Source organism: Mytilus galloprovincialis, chromosome 6, assembly GCF_965363235.1.
Source record: "Mytilus galloprovincialis chromosome 6, xbMytGall1.hap1.1, whole genome shotgun sequence".
NCBI lineage: Eukaryota > Metazoa > Mollusca > Bivalvia > Mytilida > Mytilidae > Mytilus > Mytilus galloprovincialis.
In genome coordinates, this window is record NC_134843.1 from 8,644,467 (window position 1) to 8,671,107 (window position 26,641).

General features: G+C 31.6%; 1 long non-coding RNA gene across 1 annotated transcript; it reads right to left on the bottom strand.

Moving 5' to 3' along the window:
* Window positions 1-1,623: 1,623 nt before the first annotated feature.
* LOC143078865 (uncharacterized) lies at window positions 1,624-25,340 on the bottom strand. Its single transcript, XR_012979286.1, has 3 exons — window positions 25,210-25,340; window positions 19,920-21,844; window positions 1,624-2,032 (listed from the first exon to the last, which is right to left on the bottom strand). It is a non-coding gene; the product is annotated as an uncharacterized LOC143078865 (long non-coding RNA).
* Window positions 25,341-26,641: the final 1,301 nt, after the last annotated feature.

A 26,641-nucleotide genomic window follows, 5' to 3' on the forward strand; every position in this document is an offset into this window, starting at 1 on the left:
GCACACTGACACGTCAAAATCAGGCGCTGCATGTGGTGATTATGCTTTTGCCAATTAAGACATTTTAAAAAATCAACCAACGAAAAACTGCCACCAAAAGATAAAGGCCCATGTTTGATTCACTAGTCTATGCAATATAATCATTTTCATAACACCGTGGGTAAGACCATTTCTTGGCGCGCTTATGTTATCATTTGACATGGTCAGATCAGGTGATTGTCTGTAGCCAACTTGTCGTACGGTATCGTTCGTGTTATAGATATTAAAGGTCAAAGGTTATTAACGCATCAATCAAATAATACGAATGACTAGCAGATCCACTAGAAGGCATCTGACAGAATAAGTGAGCGAAAAATCACAGTTATCAATAGCCGATGACAAACATGTTAAAGGTAAAGCTCGGGATTACATACTGTTTTCGGTATATCTGCAGATACTTATACATCAACGTATGTGATATGATTAATATGTCTTTAAATGACCAACCTCTATTATAACAAACATTCGTATTGCCACGCTGTTATGAAAATGAGTATATGTTGTCTCAACGAAGAAAGCATTGTGATTCTCAAAAATGAAAGCACACATTATCGAAACTTATATTTGAATAAAATTGAGAAAGGAAATGGGGAATGTGTCAAAGCGACAGCAACCCGACCATAGAGCAGACAACAGCCGAAGGCCATCAGTGGGTCTTCAATGTAGCGAGAAACTCCCGTACCCATTAAATCAACCATTGAAACTTTAAATAATATCTGTATATTGATATGAATTAATGTTGTTTTTACAGAAGATTTTATGTCATTTAAAAAGCATAATATATACATGCACATATGTTTAAACATATTGGGCATTGAATCAGCATTTACATATAATTGAATTTTGGATGTAACGTGTCTTCTGATTGACTGAAGTCGTTTTGTTTATCAGCCCATAGACATAATTGTGTCATGTGACCGTGATGTCATTAAATTTTTTCATGATTTACTCCGGTTTAAAGTGGAATTAAGAAATAGATTGTAAGAAATGACTGTAATATTTTTTCTGCCTATTCGAAATAACATAAAAAATATGGTGCACATATACGCGCGTTATTCAGTGTGCACCACATTTTTTATGTTATTTCTTCATAGACAGAAACAAGAATGTGTTCCAAGTACATGGATGCCCCACTCGCACTATCATTTTCTATGTTCAGTGAACCGTGCAATTGGGGTTAAAACTCTAATTTGGCATTAAAATTAAAAAGATCATATCATAAGGAACATGTAAAAGTTTCAAGTTCATTGGACTCCAACTTCATGAAAAAAACTACCTTGACCAAAAACTTTAACCTAAAGCGGGACGAACGAACGGACGAACGGACGGACGGGCGAACGAACGGACGAACGAACGGACGGACGAACAAACGGACGAACGAACGGACGGACGAACGAACGGACCCACAGACCAGAAAACATAATGCCCCTCTACTATCGTAGGTGGGGCATAAACATATTACAGTCATTCCTTAAATAACCACAGACGATGGATTACAGATGAAAATCAACTGTTAAACTATGCAGATTGAATTCTCCCAAGCACATTTACACTGTCAGATTTAATTACTAAACATCTACAATGTCGGTAAATGTTTCCAAATAAATATTTATTCGTGAATTTTACACCATTTAGCAAAATGACTTGACCTGTTTGTGAAAGTGTTGAACTTTTGTTCACCAAGTCGTGATTTTGCTCTTCTAACTACTTCTTCCGGTTCATGAATATTACATCCGGTGTAATCGTGAACGAATATGTCTTGATCTGCAAGTTTGAAAATGAAATCTTCCTCTACTATGGTCCTAGTTCTAATGACCCCAGCATAGTTGTAATGTACCACCGAACATTTGATTGTTTCCGGGTATTCTACCTTGACAACAACGCCTTCGTGAGACATGCTGCAATACGTGAAATCAATCACATCTCCAGGGGAAATATTTGCCATCTCTGTAGCTCTTTTATATGACAGTGTCTTTAACTCAGTTTTCCCAGTCTAAAACATAACAAAATAGACAACACTGTTAGTTAACTATAACACGCTTCCTTTGACGATATAAAAATGTTAAACAATACACGAGGAGTTCCGGTGTCCACGGGAAACAGATGATGTCCCCGCTTGCATATAACGTTATAAAGTGGACTGTAAAAATGATGCTACCCAATTTGTATTTGATCTGAGTTTTTTACTAATAAGCATACACTCTATCGCTATTTGTCCGCCATTACTGGATATCACACAGGTTCCCGTAAAATTTTGACGTCATAAAACAAAATATCTGACGCCACAATGGAAAAGTGATTGTTGTATGCGTCAAAAGTTCAAGCCGCCGGGTCAGCCGGGATTAGCGATAAGGTGTATTGTGTATACGTTTCATAACATTTAGCAGAGATTTTCAATTTGTAATGGGCATAACTCTAGAACCGTAAAAGTCACGCCACCAAAATCCAAGCTTGATCTCTGTTTTGTGGTTAAAAATAGTACACAAAACAAAAACATTGAAAGCTAAAGACTATACAACACCAACTCCACCAAAAACTTGGGAATGTCTCAGGTGTTCTGGAAGGGTTAGCAGATTCTGCTCCACATGTGGCACCTGTCGTATTACAAGCTCGGTAATAATTCTAATTCAGTATTCGTGAAAAGGGTAAAAAGTTAAATCACAAAACAGAGATCAAGCTTGGATTTTGGTGGCTTGACTTTCACGGTTCTAGAGCTATGCCCATTTCGAATTGAAAATCTCTGCTAAATGTTATGAAACGGAGTTCAGTATTTTTGTGTTTTTACTTTTTACCCTTTTCACGAATGTGACCTACTGAATTAGACTTATTACCGAGCTTGTAATACGACAGGTGCCACATGTGGAGCAGAATCTGCTCACCCTTCCAGAACACCTGAGACAAACCCATGTTTTTTGTGGGGTTCGTGTTGTATAGTCTTTAGTTTTCATTGTTTTTGTTTTGTGTACTATTGTGTGTGTCTTGGTCATTTTCCTTTTCAGCCATGGTTTTGTCTATTTATGTTCGACATATGAGTTAGAATATCACGTGAGTATCTTTCAACTCTCTTTTATAGTCATTCACCTTAATTGTAATAAAATTGTTAAAAACTGGTAAAAGTCATATAACTAGTTTCATAATTTTGGTATGTATAGTGGGTAGATTATCTTGTCATTTTGACATTTTAAATTTCTACTATATTGTCTGTGCCTATTTTTAGTCCGTTTGGTTGTGTGGTGCTTAAACCGTGCTTTAGTACTAATATGATTTATAACATAAAATCAATTTTCTTCAAATCTGCGTTGAAAAGGTTAAATAAATATGTATAAAAAACAACAGACACAAGTTGGTTCCTTTTTCCTTTTTCCTTTTTCGATATTCAAATTTTGAAAAATATTACAAGTCCAAACTGAATTAATTTTTTTTCCCTTCAAAATTTTTTTTCCTTCAAAATTTTTTTTCCTCAAATTTTTTTTTGTTCCTCAAAATTTTGTTTTCCCTCAAAATTTTGTTTCCTCAAAAAAAATTTGTCCTCAATTTTTTTTTTCTCAAAATTTTTTTTCCTCAAATTTTTTTTTTTCCTCAAAATATTTTTCCTCAAAAAGTTTTTCTTCTAATTTTTTTTTCATTTCCTTATTCGTTTTCTTTTTCCTTTTTCGATTATCATCCTTGTTCGATTTCCATTTCCTTATTCGATTTTCATTTCCTTATTCGATTTTCTTTTCCTTATTCGGTTTCTTCTTCCTTTTTCAATATTCATTTCCTTTTTCGGTTTCTATTTCCTTATTCGGTTTCTATTTCCTTATTGGATTTTCATTTCCTTATTCGATTTTCATTTCCTTATTCAATTTTCATTTCCTTATTCGGTTTCTTTTTCCTTTTTCAATATTCATTTCCTTATTTGGTTTCTATTTCCTTATTCAGTTTCTATTTCCTTATTGAATTTTCATTTTCTTTTTCGATTTCCATTTCCTTATTCGATTTTCATTTCCTTATTCGGTTTCTTTTTCCTTTTTCAATATTCATTTCCTTTTTCGGTTTCTATTTCATTATTCAGTTTCTATTTCCTAATTGGATTTTCGTTTCCTTATTCGATTTCCATTTCCTTATTCGATTTTCATTTCCTAATTCGGTTTCTTTTTCCTTTTTCAATATTCATTTCCTTTTTCGGTTTCTAGTTCCTTATTCGGTTTCTATTTCCTTATTGGATTTTCATTTCCTTATTCAATTTCCATTTCCTTATTCGGTTTCTTTTTCCTTATTCGGTTCCTTTTTCCTTATTCGGTTTCTTTTTCCTTTTTCAATATTCATTACCTTTTTCGGTTTCTATTTCGTTATTCGGTTTCTATTTCCTTTTTCGATTTTCATTTCCTTATTCGATTTTCATTTCCTTATTCGATTTTCTTTTCCTTATTCGGTTTCTTCTTCCTTTTTCAATATTCATTTCCTTTTTCGGTTTCTATTTCCTTATTCGGTTTCTATTTCCTTATTGGATTTTCATTTCCTTATTGGATTTTTATTTCCTTATTCAATTTTCATTTCCTTATTCGGTTTCTTTTTCCTTTTTCAATATTCATTTCCTTATTCGGTTTCTATTTCCTTATTCAGTTTCTATTTCCTTGTTGGATTTTCATTTCCTTATTCGATTTCCATTTCCTTATTCGATTTTCATTTCCTTATTCGGTTTCTTTTTCCTTTTTCAATATTCATTTCCTTTTTCGGTTTCTATTTCCTTATTCAGTTTCTATTTCCTAATTGGATTTTCGTTTCCTTATTCGATTTCCATTTCCTTATTCGATTTTCATTTCCTTATTCGGTTTCTTTTTCCTTTTTCAATATTCATTTCCTTTTTCGGTTTCTATTTCCTTATTCAGTTTCTATTTCCTAATTGGATTTTCGTTTACTTATTCGATTTCCATTTCCTTATTCGATTTTCATTTCCTAATTCGGTTTCTATTTCCTTTTTCAATATTCATTTCCTTTTTCGGTTTCTAGTTCCTTATTCGGTTTCTATTTCCTTATTGGATTTTCATTTCCTTATTCAATTTCCATTTCCTTATTCGATTTCTTTTTCCTTATTCGGTTCCTTTTTCCTTATTCGGTTTCTTTTTCCTTTTTCAATATTCATTACCTTTTTCGGTTTCTATTTCCTTATTTGGTTTCTATTTCCTTTTTCAATTTTCAATTCCTTATTCGGTTTCCATTTCCTTTTTCGATATTCAAATTTTGAAAAATATTAAAGTCCAAACTGAATTTTTTTTTTCCTTCAAAATTTTTTTTCCTCAAATTTTTTTTTTCTCAAATTTTTTTTTCCTCAAAATTTTTTTTTCCTCAATTTTTTTTTCCTAAAATTTTTTTTTCCCTCAAAATATTTTTCCTCGAAAAGTTTTTCTTCAAAATTTTTTTTCGTTTCCTTATTCGTTTTCTTTTTCCATTTTCGATTATCATTCCTTATTCGGTTTCTTTTCCTTATTCGATTTTCATTTCCTTATTCGGTTTCTATTTCCTTATTCAGTTTCCATTTCCTTTTTCGATATTCAAATTTTAAAAAAATATTACAATTCCAAACTGAATATTTTTTTCTTCCAAATTTTTTTTTTCTCAAATTTTTTTTCAGAAGACTTTTTTTCGTTTCCTTATTCGTTTTCTTTTTCCTTTTTCGATTTTCATTTCCTTATTCGGTTTCGATTTCCTTTTTCGATATTCAAATTTTGAAAAACTGAAGTGGCTGCTATTTTGATCGGCTGCTAATAGGCTTTAATTTGGTGTATAATATGAGCAGATGGGTTAAGGCAGTCCGTTCAATTATTCAAAATAAGCCATTTCTCAAAGTTCATGCGTATTTTGATATTTAAGTCCGTCGGTACTCTTCTACTAGAGGTTTCCCGATTTGCTACGTATCTGGTACGGTTGGTACGTAACTCAACGGTTGTTGCTGTTTTGGAGAAATCATTTAATGAATGAGGTCATTTCATTCATCATGATAACATCAAAAGAATTGAAATGCATATCAGCAAAAAAACTAGCTTCACGTTTTATTTGATAACGATTTCAACGTTTCTAGAACACTTTTGTTTATGATTCCCTATGAAATTATTTAGTGGTACATAAGAGAATGAATCAAACAGACCTTAAACGAACTGAGTTGACATGACTTTAATATTCTAAATATATATTTGCGTTTGTGATTGGTATTGGTATTATTCTTTTGTTTCTTATCTATATTCGTTAACGTGTCAAATTTGTGTTAATTTCATTGTATAATTATTTCTTGCATGATTTTGAAATTAGACATTAAATATTAAACAATAAATTTCAGTCGTTTCATCAAAAGATTTTGTTTTGATGATTGGAAACCTGAGATTTTGCATTGAGTGAGAAAAGGACACTCTTCTCATGTTTTTATTTTATCAACAACTTGAGACTTTTTTTCTTGAAATGCATTCCAAATAAAAGTAACTGACAATTTATTGATAAATAAGACATATTTGCCTATTCTGTCGTCGATGAAAAACACCAATATAAAAAGGAAGATATGACATAATTGCCAATGAGACAACTCTCCACCACAGGCACTTGTCTGAGGCAAGTGCATGTGTTCTCAACATGAGACCAAATGACACAGAAATAAACAACTATAATAGACCACCGTACGGCCTTCAACATTGAACAAAGCCCATCCCGCATAGTCCGCTTTAAAAGTCTCCGAAATGTCAAGTGCTAACAAATTTCAAACAAGAAAACTGACGGCCTAATTTATGTACAAAATATGAACGAAAAACAAATATGTAACACAGCAACAAACGAGAACCACTGAATTAATTTACAGTTTCCTGACTTGGGATAGGCATATATACATACATAATGTGGCGGCGTTAAACATGTAACTTTGACAGTGGTGTAACAGTACAACATAGAGCGAACTATAAAAATCAGTTGAAAAAGACTTAAGCCTGACTTAACTCAGATCATGAGATACAAATAGAAATACACCTTGCTAAAACACAGAGTGTACGTGGCCTGGTACATATCTGAGAGTTTTTCCAGTTATTAACAGCTAGTTCAAAGCCAAAAACAAATAATAAACGAAATCATGCATCCTAGACTAAATAATTAATCATCATAGAATTAAAAAGACTAGAATAATTATTAATTAAATTGTACTGACATTGTATTCTTTAAATATCTTATAAACGATCTTTTAATTGAAGCTTTCCTTCCACCTTTATTGGTTAAATATCGCATACGTGTGTATTACGATTTATTTTGAAAATGCTGAAAATATATTGATTGATTGATTGTTGGTTTCTCAACGTTCAGTGGCAAATATTTCATGAATATTCAGGACGAGAACAATTTAACAATAAATACAATAGGTAGGTCTCGTAATAATTGAGGCCATCCGGGATGATGATCAGGGAAATTTTGACTGCCACAGGAAGATGAGGGTATATTGGATAGGGACATGCATTTTGCCTTGCATTAGGTAACCTACGAACCCCTCAAAGAGTTGTTGTAAGGGTTCTTAACGTACAAAGAGCATGACTTTCTCTTAACACGAGGCATCGGACTTAATCTATCTTAAATATGTATTTGTTTCTAATAAAATGCATAGTTTCAGCTTTCGCGTATGCAGTACGCATATGTTGTACTATGTTTAAGTGGAAACTCACAATTGGTTAATTAATAGACCTTCACAGTCCTTGTATCACAGTTGTAATACAACATCTAGAAGTTTTCAACGGCCTTGACTGGCTATTAAAACATCCAAATGTTGTATTAGAATTGTGAATTTATAAGACCTTCACAGTCCTTGTTACACATTTGTATTAAAAAAGGTTTTGTATTTATGTTTATCATAATATACATTTTCAATAAGGCCGATTTTATATGTTAAAATAGCTCTTATTCTATCATGGTTTTGAAAGTCTACTTCAAAAAATTGCCAACTTATTCAATTTAAACTGTTGTATCTGTATAACAGGCGATTATTTGAAAAAAATATGAAAATATTTTATTTTTAGCTTGTTTATGTCTGTGCAATTTCAAGGGAAATAAATCTTAATCACAAACCGTTCGTTGCAACGGTTACTACTTGCAACGGTTGTTTGAAAGCATAATCGAGTACACACAATGTCGTTTGTTATGAACGTTGCGAAATATATTGATTATATACTTTTTGTTCCTCTCTTAATACGCTTTCGAATGAGGTATACAGTTTATCTGTAAATACGGGCTGAAGTGTCACAGCAGTCCATTCAATTATTCAAAATATCCATTTCATTATTCAAAATTGGCTATTTCCTAATTTTCACGCGTGTTTTGGCATTTAGGTCCTCCGTAACCCCTCTAATGGTCATTGCCGCACATATTGTTTATTATCAGTGTATTTCTCTATCAATAAGCTTTTTATTGGTGTATAATTTTTATCGTAATTATGAGCTGACGGGTTGCAGCAGTCCGTTCCATTATACAAAATAAGCTATTTCTCAATGTTCACGCGTATTTCGATATTAAGTCCGTCGGTACTCCTCTTATGTGCGTTGCGGAACATATTGACTATATACCTTTTGCTCCTCTCTTAATAAGCTTACGAATGAGTTATAAGGTTTATCTATTATTCGGGGCTGAAGGGTAACAGCAGTCCATTCAAATATTCAAAATATCCATTTCATTATTCAAAATTGGCTATTCCTTAATTTTCACGCGTGTTTTGTCATTTAGGTCCTCCGTGACCCCTCTAATGGTCATTGCTGCACAATCAACTTGTTATATCTTTAATCAGAGGATGAAGAATAGCAAAGGTCCAGAGAAAATAAAAAAAGACAACGTAGAGTATCTTAATTTTGATATATATATATATGTTTTGGTATTCAGGTTGTTCATACATGGAATTTCTGTTAAAAATAGTTAAGAAAAAGCCATAAGTTTATATCCTCCGAAACTAAATAAATAAATGATATTAAAGATTTACAGAGTGTTTTTTTATAATAATTTGAATGATCGTTTGATAACACTAAAATGACGAATTTAAAAATACGGAATTTAGCTACAGTGTCAGTTATTTTTATTTCACTATTCACCGCTCCAACTTGAATAATGAAACCTAAACTATTTCATCATTCATTACTTAACATTGAATAGTGAATAGTGAACTAGTTCATTATTCATTATTGAATTTTGAATAATGAATAATGGACGTACTTCAGCGCGGTAAAAATGACAAGTATGATGGATTTTTTTCTGTGCCCGGTAAAAAGACCACCTACATAATGTAGTGTTCTAGTACTTCCCAGATCTATGGACAAACCGACAGGCAGGACGGAACACTCTTAGTTAATCATATGTACATACCACCTAAAACTTCATTTTTGAAGGATTATATATATACATACAACCTCTAGTAACTTACCCTTTATTTCACTTTAAATGTGTCTCGTTTTATACTAATGTATAAGTGAAATAGTCGGGCAATCCATGACAGATTTTGCCAAGTAGCCTTTGCCAGCTGTTCATATTAAATTGTTCATATTGCCTCGCATATGTGTGTCTTCTATGCCACATACAACTGTGACGATTTGACTTTAGCAAACAATTCTGCTCAAACCGGTGCTAGGGACTGTCTTTCAACTTTCATTGAAACGAGCATGATTTCTCTGTGTAAAAGATCTCAATGTATTTGTCAAGAGAACAGCAATAAAGACGCTGTTTCTTTACTGCAAATGTATTGTGTATATGTCTTGATTTTGATGTCGGGCAAACTTATGAAAGAAAACGGAAACACAAAAATCAGTATTTTTTTTTTAATTTGTTAAGGCGCATAACCCTAGAATGGTATAAATGACGCCACCAAAATTCAAATGTGATCTGTATTTTGTTGTAATACGGATTGTGTATAAGTTTCTTAACATTTTGTTGAGGCAAACTCAAGATAAAAGAACAAAAACTAATTTTTTGACGTACGGACATACACACAGACAAAGCTGGAAAAACTTAATGCCCCCTCCACTATAAGTCATATTTCATTGAATAACCCGATGTTTTCATCACTTAGTCACGATACTTGCTATCTATATCCTATTCTTTTTTTATTTATATAAAGTTCCGGAAAAAATTTCCCTAACCGATATTAATCAGAGTCTTTTAAATAACTAGAAGGAATTCCGATCTATATATAGAAAATTATTGACCTGGCTACTGAGGTTGTCATTTGTCGCTTCTGTAAAAGGAGTAAAAAACGGGGCATGTAATATCAAACTCGGGAATACGCTGGCATTTCATAATCTATCATGTATTGTTACGTAGGGACATTTGTTCTTACGAAACAGCTTATAAATGCACATCTTATACAGGGGCAGATCCAGCCATTTTAAAAAGGGAGCGGGTTCCAACTATATGTCCCTATTCAAATGCATTGATCGGCCGAAAAAAGGAGGTTCCAGCCCCCGAAACCCCCTTCTGGATCCGCCACTGTTACAACATTTTGATGTCTCATATAGACTTTCCAGTTCGTTTTTCATTGTATACTAGAAAGATCTCATTTTTGTCTGAATTGGTGAACCCTTTTTAACGATAAAGAGTAATAAGGAAATGAAAATTGAATAAGGAAATAGAAACTGAATAAAGAAATAGAAACCCAATAAGGAAATGGAAATCTAATATTATAACAATGAAATAAAAACCCAATAAGGAAATAGTAACCGAACAAGGAATGAAAATCGAATAAGGAAAAAGTTACCGAATAAGAAAATGAAAATTGAATTAGGAAATAGAAACCAAATAAGAAAATAGAAACCGAATAAGTAAAAAGTTACCGAATAAGGAAATGAAAATCGAATAAGGAAAAAGAAACCGAATAAGGAATGTTATTACATTGGTTGCAATGAATGACATTGATTTCCCAGTTAAATAAAAACCGATAAACGTGGTTATTTCACTCTCTGACGTCATACAATAAGTACCGATTATCAGGTTATCTGCATGTTGATATCGTAAAATATCAGCTGCGAGACATAATATGAAGCTTTTTGTCGAGTGAGCGTAGCGAACGAGATCAACTAGCCTTCATATAATGTCAAGCAGCTGATATTTTACAATATCAATATGCAGATAATCTGATAATCGATTTATCGGGCTATATTTGCGTGTTTCGGAAGTGTTTTCTTTGTTTCACCAGCACACAAAAGATGACTTGATAAGTTCGGGTCAAAGTTATTAACGTCGGTTCAAACATTATGAAGTCGCTGATATGTCAGGGTCAAAGTTATTAAGGCCGGGTCAACGTATTTGACGTCACAAAGACATGATACGGAATAATATTATTAATTTGTATATTTTAACAAATTTGATTCGTTTAGGGATAGTCACATGTTAAACTATATTTTCGAAGGTAGAGAGAAAACGGCGGATAGCAAAAAGCATATTGTACGGCAAAAAGCATATTGCACGGTTATTTTTAGAAAATATAAAAACCGATAAACTTTGTGACGTCATGTATTGAATTTCAGGATATTGTTAAACGATCTTAACGTTTTGAAACAGATGATATCTGTGATCGATTATTTGACGGAAAAAATCTTCAAATACTTAAGATGACAAACAAACAAAAAAAAAGCAATTGAAATAACAACTAATATTTTGTATTGTTAAGGAGACAATATGATATCTATAAAATTCCAACAAGATCAAATGACGATTTTGATACAAATATGGTCGGAAATTAATAATATAACAAATATAGCCTTTGTATGAGGTCAATACAGGATATATCGACCCAAAGAAGTATATCGACCTCGGACTACGTTCTCAGTCAATATACTTCTTTCAGGTCAATATATCCTTTTATCATATGTTTAGTAGTAAATACAGTAGTTTTGCATGTTTGATAAATAGCCTGCTGTTTAATCCGTATCGCGCAACTTTGGTGCGCACCCTTTATCGCATACCCTTTATCACACCCCTACTTTTTATTTTTTTTATTTTTTTACATAAAGTCAGTTTTGGATATTTTTTTTGCTTATGAAAAATTTTCCTCAAAATTTTGTTTAATGACGTCATTGTTTGGTATGTGACGTCACGAACGTCGTTTTCATATTGTATGTGACGTCACGAACGTCGTTTTCATATTGTATGTGACGTCACGAACGTCAAGTTTTCATATTTTTGGCACACTAAATGCAACTATAAAAAATACAAAAATAAACAAAGTATTTTTAAAACAACAGCACGCAAATTGTAAGGTAACCAAGGTGCTTCGGATTAGTAATTGAGCAGTTCTTTTAAGGCCTTTGAAACAAGACAGAAGTAGAACTGAAGGTAACCCAGTGGAACAGAAAACAGTTCATATAATACTCTTCTGTTGAAACATATGATAAAGCGTATAATACATGGCAAAATCCGTATCATATTTCGTATCATCCCGAGACATCAATATCAGCTCGTTTAAGGTAACACGATACCGAATGGCATATCTCCCGATTTCCAAATTTTTTGGCATACGTGTACTTTGAATCGAGTTACATCGGAATATGTAATAAAAAATGGGGGTCACCATTTTTGTTTTTTGGGAATTTTCATAGGAAAACGTCAATTTTGGCGACAAATTTACCTAGGTATATAGGGGAAATGCCTTTTTTTCGGCTTACCTTTTTAGATTTTCGAATGGATGGCTATTTTCTTATATACGGAGAAAAACAAAAAACTAACATAATATCCAGGATTGCATAGTGAATCCATACACGTATAGAAACTCATATGTCACCATCCTTGTTTTTGAAATAAATGGCTTCAAAGTTGATCGATAGGCCTAGAATTTGACCAAAAACGTGTGACGTTATGGTGTACGGAATATAACGTTATTCCTTCTCAGAGAAATGGAGAAAAAAATATGTGTCGGGATCTGAATGAGTATATTTTATTTTCATTTCCCCTGTCGACTGTCGTAAAGTTCCTAGTAATGCAATATACAATTCTACTGAATCAGATATAATTTTATTTCGTCCTGCACATGGAATTTCACTCATATGAATTAATATTTATATCGTCTGATTTTCACATCAAACGAGCATAATTATACTTGAAACTTGCGTGAACAGGTTCCATGTGAATCTTATGATAATAGTTTATGCATAAATCACCGGAATTTTGTACACGTTAAATTCACGTAAATATTTGAAATAAAATTATTCAAATAATATCTTTGTTCTAAAATTTGATTGAAACCATAAAAAATACCTTCAGATTTTTGTTAAGTTTACGTGAAAATTAAATGAAACATTTCACGTGAGATTCATCCGAATTACTGATTTTTAACTCCATCATATTAGACAATGGTGGTACGTACTGCATTCCGTGATGCAGAAATATAGTATTTAAAAAAATTTGATTCATTTAACAGTTTTTTAATTGCTCGGTTTGATGGTTGTTTAACGTTCAGTGGCTAATAGTTCATGCATGTTCGGGACGATACAATACAATTTTGAAAACAGTTGTTTATAAAAGACACATTTGATGCACCAGTCAAAAAAGGTTAAACATTCTGTTATTTGTGAAAATTATGAGGAAAAATAATGATCCTGATAAAATACACATTCCAAACAATAAAATAACAAAACTCCAAGAAAAATTCAAAACGAAAAAATCCCTTATCAAATGACGAAATCAAAAGCTGAAAAACATCAAAAGAATGATAAACAGCTGTCATATTCTTGACTTGGTACATACAATACATGTAGTATAGTGTACTCTGCGTAGTGTAAATGTGTTACTTGTTTGCTCAGCAAGTCGGACAAACCTTGCAAACTGTTAACCCGAATAATTCAGTCGTTATATTCCGCTTACTACATTAAGTAAGTAGGAGAGATCGATTACGGGGAGGGACTGAATTATTCGGGTTAGCAAACTATGCAAAATTTCACAAATTTCAACATTCGGTCATTTGTGAAAAATTATTTACATAACAAATCTTGAGATCATATATGCATTCTTTATATAAGTAAAACAACTGCATGTTCAATTAGTTTTGCGTAACTGTTCAATTTTGGTCTTCCTCGCGGTTTGCGTTTAAACTTTGTCGAATTTTTTGAAAAAATTAGAGGCACTGATTTAAATTTTAACAACTAAAGTTCCAAATGACGGGTGTAAATTGTAGGATTGATTGCTTTGATTATTGGTTGGTTAACGTCCAGTGGAAAATATTTCATGCATGGTCAGGACGAGAACAAGTTAACAATAAATACAATAGGTAGGTTTTGCAATAGAGGCAGGGCATCCGCGATGATGGTCGGGAAAATTTTAACTGACGCTATATATGTATATATATACTTAAAATAAAATAAAATACTTGTATACTTGTTCTAAAAACTAATTTTAAGAAAGAAACTTTCCGGGCCTTTTCCGACGCCTAGTATGCGAGCAAGATGGCTCTCAGAGCCCTAAAAGGTAACTTTGTTAATTTTCTTTCAGTCGTTTTATCTCCCAACTTGTACATGTACATTATTTAAGAATTGAATGCTTCTTTTTGTAAATTTATTGGGGTGTAAAAGCGTTGACCGAAGTACATTTTGTATGAAGCGCGGAAGCGCTTCATTCTAAAAATGTACGCACGGTCAACGCTTTTACAACCCTATAAAGTTACAAAAAGAAGCATTCAATACTTATAATTACATTTTTTAGCTATGATTATGAAAACACGAATTTTATATATTTTATTATTTAATTCACCTGTGCACTTTATTGTTGGAGCACGTGTTATCATGAATGAAAAGTTGTATTGAGCAATGCAACTGCTTACGGAATAACACGTGATGTGCAGTTAGCCAATCAGAATAAAATATTATAATGAAACATACATCTAATGTAATTATTTCCAACTCAAAACTAAAAAAAACACCGAATACCCATGCAAGCGTAAATTAACACGAATATAAAATCTAAATGATTTCAAGATCTAGCCTTTTTTACAGTCTCTTGCCGTTTGAATAATAAAAAGTCAGTCGTTTGCATGTAAATTTCGAGAAAAAAAATTATAATGGAATCAGGGAACACGGAACCGGTCTGACTACAGCCAGCCTCAACTATCAACTTGCATTTGTAGACGCAAGTGGATACTCGGGGCTGGCTTTATTCAGACTGTAACGGAACCTGAATTTTGTTATTTTATTTCTGCCGAATCAAGTGCCCATGTATTTCTCAGCCTTCGTTAACTTTCTAATGCTTCATTCCGATGTTGCTGTCCGTCCTGAGTAGACCTGGTTTATACGATTACAAAGCTGGCACTGAATTTTAAAATATTTCCAAAACTATATCGAATTTACTCTGTACAGACCAATGAATTTCAGAGACTGTTTACACATGGAACACAGGAAAAGTTATTCGGCTAAATAACCACTTTTTTACATTCCATACACACAAACTATTTTCTGTATGATTTTCAACGTCTGCTTGTATTGTGCTTTTCCCCTAATTATATCCGTATTCTCATCCAAATAAATTTCAATTTTGTCCGAGCGGTTTTTTTGATGACCATTTTAAAACGAATTAATAGTTGTAAAATTCCGCGTTTTTTTCACACATCATCCTAAGCTTCTATAAATTAGATTTCTACTTTCAAAACAAAATTTCATGGGGATACGGCGTGAATCATGAATAAGTACTTATTGCAAAAATAAACCAAGGTTTACTTTTATAAATTGTTATTTAGATGGAGAGTTGTCTCATTGGCACTCACACCACATATCTATACCAAGAATAAAAATAAAGTGATAAAACTGTGTCTGTTATGCCTAAGAACATATATAGATAAAGCGTGCAGATGCTTAAATATCAAAGAAACAGAATATTTAAAAGTAAAGTAATACTTTTTAAAGATTAACAACGAGCAGAATGATTGCCGGAAAACGATAAAACAATCTATGTCAAATAACCGCTACGTATTGCATCAAAACGCTCGGCACTCTGCATCTAGGGAAAGTTACCGTTAAAAATGTCACACAAGGCCCGCTGTATTGGCTTATATGTGTGAACGTTATTCGATAACGTCAGGAACGATAACTCATGGCGTAACGTCATTCGGTATCGTGTTACCTTAATCCATGCGTCGTTCGGTCACGCGTTGTCTTATTTTTGATATACAAATACGGCGATTAGTTATACTATAAATAATCGAAAAAGGAAAAAGAAAACGAATAAGGAAACGAAAAAAACTTTTTGAGGAAAAATATTTTGAGGAAAAAAATATTTTGAGGAAAAAAAATTTTGAGGAAAAAAAAATTGAGGAAAAAAAATTTTGAGGAAAAAAAAATTTGAGGAAAAAAAAAAAATTGAGGAAACAAATTTTTGAGGAAACAAAATTTTGAAGGAGAAAAAAAAAATCAGTTTGGACTTGTAAAATTTTTCAAAATTTGAATATCGAAAAAGGAAATGGAAACTGAATAAGGAAATGAAAATCGAAAAAGGAAATAGAAACCGAAAAAGGAAATGAATATTGGAAAAGGAAAAAGAAACCGAATAAGGAAATGAAAATCGTATAAGGAAATGAAAATCGAATAAGGAAACGAAAATCCAATAATGAAATAGAAACCAAATAAGGAAATAGAAACCAAATAAGGAAATAGAAACCAAATAAGGAAATAGAAACCGAATAAGGAAACAGAAACCGAAAAAGGAAATAAATATTGAAAAAGGAAAAAGAAACCGAATAAGGAAAAAGAAACATAAGGAAATTGAAATTGAATAAGGAAATGAAAATCCAATAAGGAAATAGAAACTGAATAAGGAACTAGAAACCGAAAAAGGAAATGAATATTGAAAAAGGAAAAAGAAACCGCATAAGGAAAAAGAAACCGAATAAGGAAAAAGAAACCGAATAAGGAAAATGAAACCGAATAAGGAAATTGAAATTGAATAAGGAAATGAAAATCCAATAAGGAAATAGAAACTGAATAAGGAACTAGAAACCAAAAAAGGAAATGAATATTGAAAAAGGAAAAAGAAACCGAATTAGGAAATGAAAATCGAATAAGGAAATGGAAATCAAATACGGAAACGAAAATCCAATTAGGAAATAGAAACCGAATAAGGAAAAAGAAACCGAATAAGGAAATGAAAATCGAATAAGGAAATGGAAATCGAATAAGGAAATGAAAATCCAATAAGGAAATAGAAACTGAATAAGGAAATAGAAACCGAATAAGGAAATGAATATTGAAAAAGGAAAAAGAAACCGAATAAGGAAATGAAAATTGAATAAGGAAATGGAAATCGAATAAGGAAATGAAAATCCAATAAGGAAATAGAAACCGAAAAGGAAATAGAAACCGAAAAAGGAAATGAATATTGAAAAAGGAAGAAGAAACCGAATAGGGAAAAGAAAATCAAATAAGGAAGTGAAAATCGACTAAGGAAATGGAAATCGAATAAGGATGATAATCGAAAAAGGAAAAAGAAAACGAATAAGGAAATGAAAAAAAAATTAGAAGAAAAACTTTTTGAGGAAAAATATTTTGAGGAAAAAAAAATATTTGAGGAAAAAAAATTTTGAGGGAAAAAAAATGAGGAAAAAAAATTTTGAGCCAAAAAAATTTTGAGGAAAAAAAAATTTTGAGAAAAAAAAAATTGGAGGAAAAAAAAATTTTGAGGAAAAAAAAATTTTGAGGAAAAAAAAATTTTGAGGAAAAAAAAAAATTTGAGGAAAAAAAAATTTTGATGAAAAAAAATTTTGAGGAAAAAAAAATTTGAAGGAAAAAAAAAATTCAGTTTGGACTTGTAATATTTTTCAAAATTTGAATATCGAAAAAGGAAATGGAAACCGAATAAGGAAATGAAAATCGAAAAAGGTTATAGAAACCGAATAACGAAATAGAAACCGAAAAAGGAAATGAAAATTGAAAAAAGAAAAAGAAACCGAATAAGGAAAAAGAAACCGAATAAGGAAAAAGAAACTGAATAAGGAAATGGAAATTGAATAAGGAAATGAAAATCCAATAAGGAAATAGAAACCGAATAAGGAACTAGAAACCGAAAAAGGAAATGAATATTGAAAAAGGAAAAAGAAACCGAATAAGGAAATGAAAATCAAATAAGGAAATGGAAATCGAATAAGGAAATGAAAATCCAATAAGGAAATAGAAACTAAATAAGGAAATAGAAACCAAATAAGGAAATGAATATTGAAAAAGGAAAAAGAAACCGAATAAGGAAATGAAAATTGAATAAGGAAATGGAAATCGAATAAGGAAATAGGAACCGAAAAAGGAAATGGAAATTGAATAAGGAAACAAAAATCCAATTAGGAAATAGAACCCGAATAAGAAAATAGAAACCGAAAAAGGAAATGAATATTGAAAAAGGAAAAAGAAACCGAATAAGGAAATGAAAATCGAATAAGGAAATGGAAATGGAATAATGGAAATGAAAATCCAATAAGGAAATAGAAACTGAATAAGGAAATAGAAACCGAATAAGGAAATGAATATTGAAAAAGGAAAAAGAAACCGAATAAGGAAATGAAAATTGAATAAGGAAATGGAAATCGAATAAGGAAATGAAAATCCAATAAGGAAATAGAAACCGAATAAGGAAAAAGAAACCGAATAAGGAAATGGAAATTGAATAAGGAAACAAAAATCCAATTAGGAAATAGAACCCGAATAAGGAAATAGAAACCGAAAAAGGAAATGAATATTGAAAAAGGAAAAAGAAACCGAATAAGGAAATGAAAATCGAATAAGGAAATGGAAATCGAATAAGGAAATGGAAATCGAATAAGGAAATGAAAATCCAATAAGGAAATAGAAACTGAATAAGGAAATAGAAACCGAATAAGGAAATGAATATTGAAAAAGGAAAAAGAAACCGAATAAGGAAATGAAAATTGAATAAGGAAATGGAAATCGAATAAGGAAATGAAAATCCAATAAGGAAATAGAAATCGAATAAGGAAATAGGAACCGAAAAAGGAAATGAATATTGAAAAAGGAAGAAGAAACCGAATAAGGAAAAGAAAATCGAATAAGGAAATGAAAATCGAATAAGGAAATGGAAATCAAATAAGGATGATAATCGAAAAAGGAAAAGAAAACGAATAAGGAAATGACAAAAAAATTTGAAGAAAAACTTTTTGAGGAAAAATATTTTGAGGAAAAAAAAAAATTTGAGGAAAAAAAAATTTGAGGAAAAAAAAATTTGAGGAAATAAAAATTGAGGAAAAAAAAATTGAGGAAAACAAATTTTGAGGAAAAAAAAATTTTCAGGAAAAAAAAATTTGAGGAAAAAAAATTTTGAGGAAAAAAAAATTTTGAGGAAAAAAAATTTTGAAGGAAAAAAAAAATTCAGTTTGGACTTGTAATATTTTCAAAATTTGAATATCGAAAAAGGAAAAAGGAAAAAGGAACCAACTTGTGTCTGGTATAAAAAACTAGTAATTTCTTTTTGTCTTATATCTTCTAACATATGCATGTTCTTATAATTCATTGACTTTTAAAGTTTTAAGTATAAAAAAGAAGATGTGGTATGATTGCCAATAAGACACCTCTCCACAAGAGAATAAAATGAAACAGAAAATTAACAACTTCAGGTCACCGTTCATCCTTCAACAATGAGCAAAGCCCATACTGCATAGTCAGCTATAAAAGGCCCCGAGAGGTCTGAGCATTACTGTTAAAGTAAAATCCGTTGGATGCAAAAAATTATGAAGTATTACTTTCATTTACGAATTGTCTTCTCTTAATTAATACAATAGAATAAATTATTATCTTTAATAGGTAGTTCGGCTGTTTTCTGTTCTTTGGTCGAGTTGTTGTCTTTGACACATTCCTCATTTCCATCTTTAATTTTATTCTCGTCAGTTAACCTTTTTTTTAAATATTAATATTTCTATATCCTACCTTGCAGTGTCTTGACATATGACTAGATCTGTTCGAAAAAGTGGAGAACCTCTGATCCCCAACCCTGTCTAATGCTCTCTTAACTACTTCTTGCGACCGAAAAGGTTTTTCCTGGCTGAAATCGTACACGTAAACATAATCTTTTTTCAAATCAAAGAAGACTTCTTCTTTGACAACAGTTCGAGTGCCAAACAAACCTGGATAGTTAAAATGAACAAGCGTCAATTTTACTTCGTGTAAATCGTTGGTTTTATAAGGGGAAACACTTGTTACAACACCCTCATGATTCAACCCAATATAAGGGAAGGTAATGACATCTCCATTCCGAATCATGTTACATCGTTTCACCACTGGTTTTGGTATCTTTGATGCTGGTTGTATCAGAGGCACTATTGCGTCCATAACAAATGAAGAAACACTCGGTAAAGCAACAGCAATAGCCGCATTTACAGCGAAATAAAAACAGGAAACATGAACCATCATTGATATTCCAATACTTATTAAACAAAATATGAGTGACACCGTCATTTTTTTGTGTTCCTTCTCGTAGCATTTTAAACACATCAATCCTTTCTTTAACTTATCCTTTAATGTTGCCAGTCTGTCGACCATGGAAAGTAAGCTAGCTATAACAGTAATATGAGCAAATCCTCTTATGACTGGTTGTATTCCTTGACAAAATTTTATTGCACCTTTTAGAAATAGCTTTAATAGCCATGAAATGGTATATTTCACGTTATTCCCAAATGACGATACTTGGTTACTAAATTTTGAACCAGTCGCAATTTCATTTGATTTTTCTTCACAGTTATTTCCTAATAAATAGTACGATTCAGCATGTCCATCGTGTTCAAATTTGTCGGCCATTTTATTTGCCCTTTCCAAGATCTGTTCAGTTGTAAATGGGCGCGACTGGTACCGCACAATTTCAATCTCCTCCGTCTCCATGTCGTATTCTTTTGTCTCTCGTAATACTGTAAACTTTTGTGTATCTTTCTGAAAATGAATCAATGTCATTTTGCCGACTCTTTGGTTCTGTTCAGCATCAACGTCAGTAACGATTGCATGGTGGTTATAAACATTCACACCACCGATTCTTTTATGGAATCTAATGTGATCTCCAGGACTGATCTGTGTAATCCGATGAACTTTTTCATACGTCACACATTCTTCACATGTAGGGCCTAGGGTCTCAATATACTCGTCATCAATTTGCCCAAGATTAGTAATATCAGAAATATCGATTTGTTCAAATTCTAGCAAAAATTCTTCACTGTCTAGGACTTCGTTCGTTAAGCTGTTTAGATCCGACTGAGAGAATATAAAGTCATTCCTTATTTGTTCGTCAACAAATAAGTTTGCTTGTTCTGATTTAAGTATACTTTGCAGCTCATTTTCACTGTCTTTGAAATGGGACAGCAGATTTGTAAAGGATGAACTTTCATCTTCATCTAGCGGAATTGCACTTCCTGCTGGTAATATTTGACGAAGCAATGCCATCTACAAGAAATTTTAAAAATGTTTCATTCGTTTTCGTAATGGTAAAATTTTAAGCTCGAGGATAGATAATAGGTGTTGTCCTAGATTTTGGAAAATACATTCCGTTTGACCGCTTTTCTAATGTTTTTGCTGAAGTTGTTTTCTTGTTGTTTTACAGTATAGCACTAATTTTTATAGTTTCTGCCCAAAACACATTAAAATCGTTGTGCAAGGGTAATTATTGGCAGAATTTTTCCAGTTTTGTTGACTTAATTGTTGAAATTTGTTGTGTTAATAGCTTTAATTTTCTCTTTCGTCTTTTGTTTTTACCCCAAAAAAGGTAAAATCGTCAAAACGGTCATTCATATAAGGAGTCGACTGACGATTTCGACCACGTTGAAGTTCTGTCCTGATGCTTATTTCATCTTGTCAATGTTTTTCTCTATCTTTAAATAAAAATTGTTAAGATAATATAAAAAAAATCACTCAAGGCTAATTACTATAAAGTGTCGGCTGACGATTTTTGTCATGGTTGCTTATTTGATATATTATCTTGCAGATCATTAATTGTTGCCTTTTAAAGTTCATCTTTATCTTATACATATTACAAAAAATTAGCAAAATAAAAATAAAATAAAAAATCAGATGATAAATATTAAGGGTAATAACTTCTGTAGATAGTCGTCTGGCAGTTTTTGACAAGATGGACAAAAAGATATAGGTGTTGATAAAAGATGGACGAAAGATACTAGAGGGAGAGTCAAACTCATAAATAGAAAATAAACTGACAATGCCATGGCAAAAATAAAAAGACAAACAGACAAATAATAGTACAGAAGACCAAGGATTTGTATAGTTCTAACTATACAAATCCTTGAGAAGACACAACATGAAAAAAAAACTAAAGACTTTAATCTGCACATTCAAGATTTTATCACTCAATAATGGACACTCGAGGGGCATACATTTAAAAATACAACAATATCGCAATGAATATTAAAGCAAAATAATTAAGAAAGGATAGATTATGTTAACTGTGCCATTTTCTGGAGGATAAAACAACACTTCCTCCTTGGATATAAAATTAACTTAACACTAGGGATAAGATATTTGAAAACTAATAATTAAAAAAAAAACAAGTTTTCTAAAAATTAATTCACTTATTTTTAATGCATTTTTTATATCTTCCATAGTCATTAACCCTATATATAAGTATATCAAGACAGGACAGTTAAAAAAGGATGGAATTTCTTTCTGTCTAGATGAAAACTTGTTTCAAACTGTGTAGGTTTTTCTTATTTTGAATGCGAGAAATATCTTGATCTTTTTCCAGACTTCACAAAAATAATATTAACTATATATTATTCCATGATTGTGTGATTCAATATATTGTTAATCTCTTTTTGTACAAATATACAGCACTACCAAGGTACTTTTAATAACTTGTTATGTTATAATAATCACTTTGTGAAATTGTGGTTTTTTAAATGTAAATTTTTTAAATTGTGAACATATTTTAAGGTCTTTCATTTAATATACACTGCACATTTTTAACATGTAAACATATCTATTGTATATTTCCTCAACATATGTACCTTTGTAATATTGTATAATGTCTATGTTCTTCTGTGTATCTTTGTATTTACAGAGGTTTATCAGAATAAAGTATATATTAATTTTTGAAAAAAAAGACCAGGAGAGCATGATGTCAGGTATTTAATTGAACACATTCACGTCACGTAATAATTTTCCAGATTTTTTAAATATCAAAGTTTTGGTTTGTTTAAATTTACATTTAAGCACCAGTCATCACATGACTGATGTAGTCTACTGCGCTTGTTTTGAAAGACCGAGAGCAGAATGTGATAGTAAACTACCGTCATGTGCATACATTAGACAATCAATTCTAAGTTTATTTTAAAAAATGAACATGATGAATCGGATGAAAAATCTGGAAGGCTATTTATAAAGATTTGTTATATATATAAGTGCTCAGTTCATCCCCTCGCCCTTTTTGCCTGACACAAAAACTTAAGCCGAACGGTTCAGTAAGCTCATCTGCTATCTTAACAGATAATTTTGATTTAGTTAGCATATATTTGAACAAATTGTGAAATAACAGTTGCTTTAATGAGTTATATATATATATATATATAGCAGTATGAATAACTGTGCCGAATGCATTTTGAAGATCTACAAGACAGTGACATTCATTTTTGAGAAATACCTATCTCTAAATCTTCGAAAACTAGCATATGATCTCATGTCCTGGTATGTGATTCTTTGGAAAAAATACAATTTGAACAGGATGGAAAGAGTTGTGTTTCTCCAGAAAGTTATCTAATTTGCCATGGCGTTGTCAGTTTATTTCGATTTATGAGTTTGACTGTCCCTTTGGTATCTTTCGTCCCTCTTTTGTTATTAAGAACAAAATATAAAGTAATAATGAAAATCACAAAAATACTGAACTCCGAGGAAAATTCAAAACGGAAAGTCCTGATCAAACAGAAAAATCAAATGATGAAACACATCAAACGAATGGACAACAACTGTTATATTCCTGACTTAGTACAGGCATTTTTAAATGTAGAATATGGTGGATTGAACCTGGTTTTATAGCGCTAAATCTCTCACTTGTATGACAGTCGCATCAAATTCCATTATATTTACAATGATGCGTGAACAAAAAAGAAATAATAGGTAAAATTGTCAAAATAAGGGTACAGCAGTCATCAACGCGTCACAATCTGAATCAGAACAAAAACAAAAACAAATATTTACAAAGAAGCACAAAAAAAGCATATATATATGAAATTAAACAACCACATTCATTGCTTACTTATTTTTGTATTTTAAATCAACCCTTAAAGGATTGAAATATTTGAAGTCCTGAATGGATAAATTGCTTAGAGGCTCTGCGAACGCAATAACCCTGTTGTTTGGTGGTTTTGATAGATATCCAGTTTTTTTGGCATTGGAGTCATATACCATTTTATCCATTTAGTCGGGTATTTTCAGACTGATACAATTCAATGAAATAAAAAAAAAACAAATAGGGGATGTTAAAATGTTGACCTTCTTTAAGCATGTCATTAGTTATAAGTTGTAGACATCAAGCCTCGTTATTAGAACTTGGAATCATCGGATTTAATTTTTAAACTTGATACCCAATAATGATTGTGATCAAGTTTGGTTCAAATTTGCGAAGTAACTCAGAGAAGAGTTTTGTTAAAGTTAACGGACGACGGACACAGCGAAAGCAATATCCCATACAGTTATTCTATTGTGTGTAGATTATACCATAGGAACTTGGGTATCCCGTTTACTTCAGCGAGCATTCATATATTCTCTATTCTTATTTTTTAAATTTTTTCCTTACTTTATCTTTGCCCCATCATAAAATAAATCTCTGCAGATTGGGTTATTTTGGCAGTAATACAAGTTGTTGGGAAGGTATTATGACGCCTTATTGGAGATTAAGACGAGACCTTTTTAATTATTCAGAGGATTAAGAAAAACTTTTTACTGAGTTGCAATAATTGTCCAATTTTTCGGATTCCACAACCGAAAGAAATAATAGAAAGTTAATCAATTTCAAATATATAACAACTTCTAAATCATGTTATAATATAGGTCGCAGAAGTCGTGTAGCAAAAACATTGTGATTTAAAGTATTGTAAGTGCATGTGTAATCTTGAGTACTTAGGAGAACCGACACTTCCTTATATCAAGGTTTCAAGGCAAAATGAAAGTAGATTTTGTATTTCTGTTAATGTGTTTTCTTTTTATCAATTTTTGATAATAGACTTACCAAAGATTCTCCTAAAGTTAAAACAAAAATCCAATGCGTCAAAATATTTGCTTCGGATTGGGCTTTAGGGTGAAAATGCGTCTATTTCCATATATGCACTGAATACTTTTCGTGACGTTATAAGAGGTTAATCAATGTTCCGGCTACAATTATTTAAATTTTTAAAAATAGTCACCGTTTATTGTGTGCTAGCCTTTTTAAAGGTCATTCTTTTGTATTATTGTTTTTAACGCATTGACGTTAAGCACGATATTGCGTCCCAATTGGTAACGTCAAAATTTGACGTTTTACGTCGGTAATCGAGTATACTTTGTTCGTTTTGTTTGTAGTTTATAGTTTAAACATATTTTATTGTTCCAAATCATTTTTGATCGATATGGATACTTCAAAGTCTTGAATATGTATGAAATATTTCCTACTGGTAGTTACGCAAGCAAATATAAACAATATAAAATAGGTATATAGTTGAGAAAATAGTGCCTATAGTATATTATATAATGCGTTGGTCATCCGTTTAAATTTAAGAAGAGAGGGAAGGGAGGAAGTAATTCATGTTGCTTAAATAACATAGTTTTTGTGTTTTGTGCTTTTATCTTTTTTCAAATGTTGTTTTTTTTTATTTGGAAGGGGGAGGGCCGGGTGTGTGTGATTATAAGTGAAAGTTTTTTTTAATGAAAAAGACTTCTATTGTTTACAACGGAATAATTAAATCAAGAAAGAAAATGATTGCGTGAAAAAAATAATTATATTCATCTGATAAGTTTACAAGCTATGTATAATATCGAGGTGTAACTCCTCAGGTACAACAATTTTACTGTCACCTTCAATCTCAGCACAAATGAACCGTATTGCAGATGAATAACACATTGCAGGTTTACGCTTTACAAGTTTGTAAATAAATGGTTGATCTTTTATCCTTTCGTAATATAGCCCTTTTACAACTTTTGATTTTTTGTTAAAAGAACAACCCCAGTCATCTGAAATATTTTTTTTTAAAATGTGTGGTATTTTTGACACTTTTAAGAGATAATACTCATAATCGACATCGTCGGCCAAAACAGCAATTATCATGTCCTTTTCAACAATGTCTTCAATTGTATTATCATTTGTATTGCATTCGACTTCATTTATCTCGGAATTGGAGTTATCATTTTGGATCATTTTCACTCTTTTCGAATCTCCTATAAATTGCGTTTTATCACACTCGTTGATGGCCCCATTTAAACAACTATCACAGCAATAGCATGATAAATGCCGGACAAGAAGATCTGTAGAATGTTTTGTTGCTATGATTTGGTGTATCTTGCGATTTTGATCCACGGGTTTAAAGCTTATATTTTGGAAACGAGGAATTTCATCAATGTATTTAAATAGGCGTTTTTTAAATATTCCACTCTGTGGAATCTGGAGATTTTTTTGTGCAAAATCATGA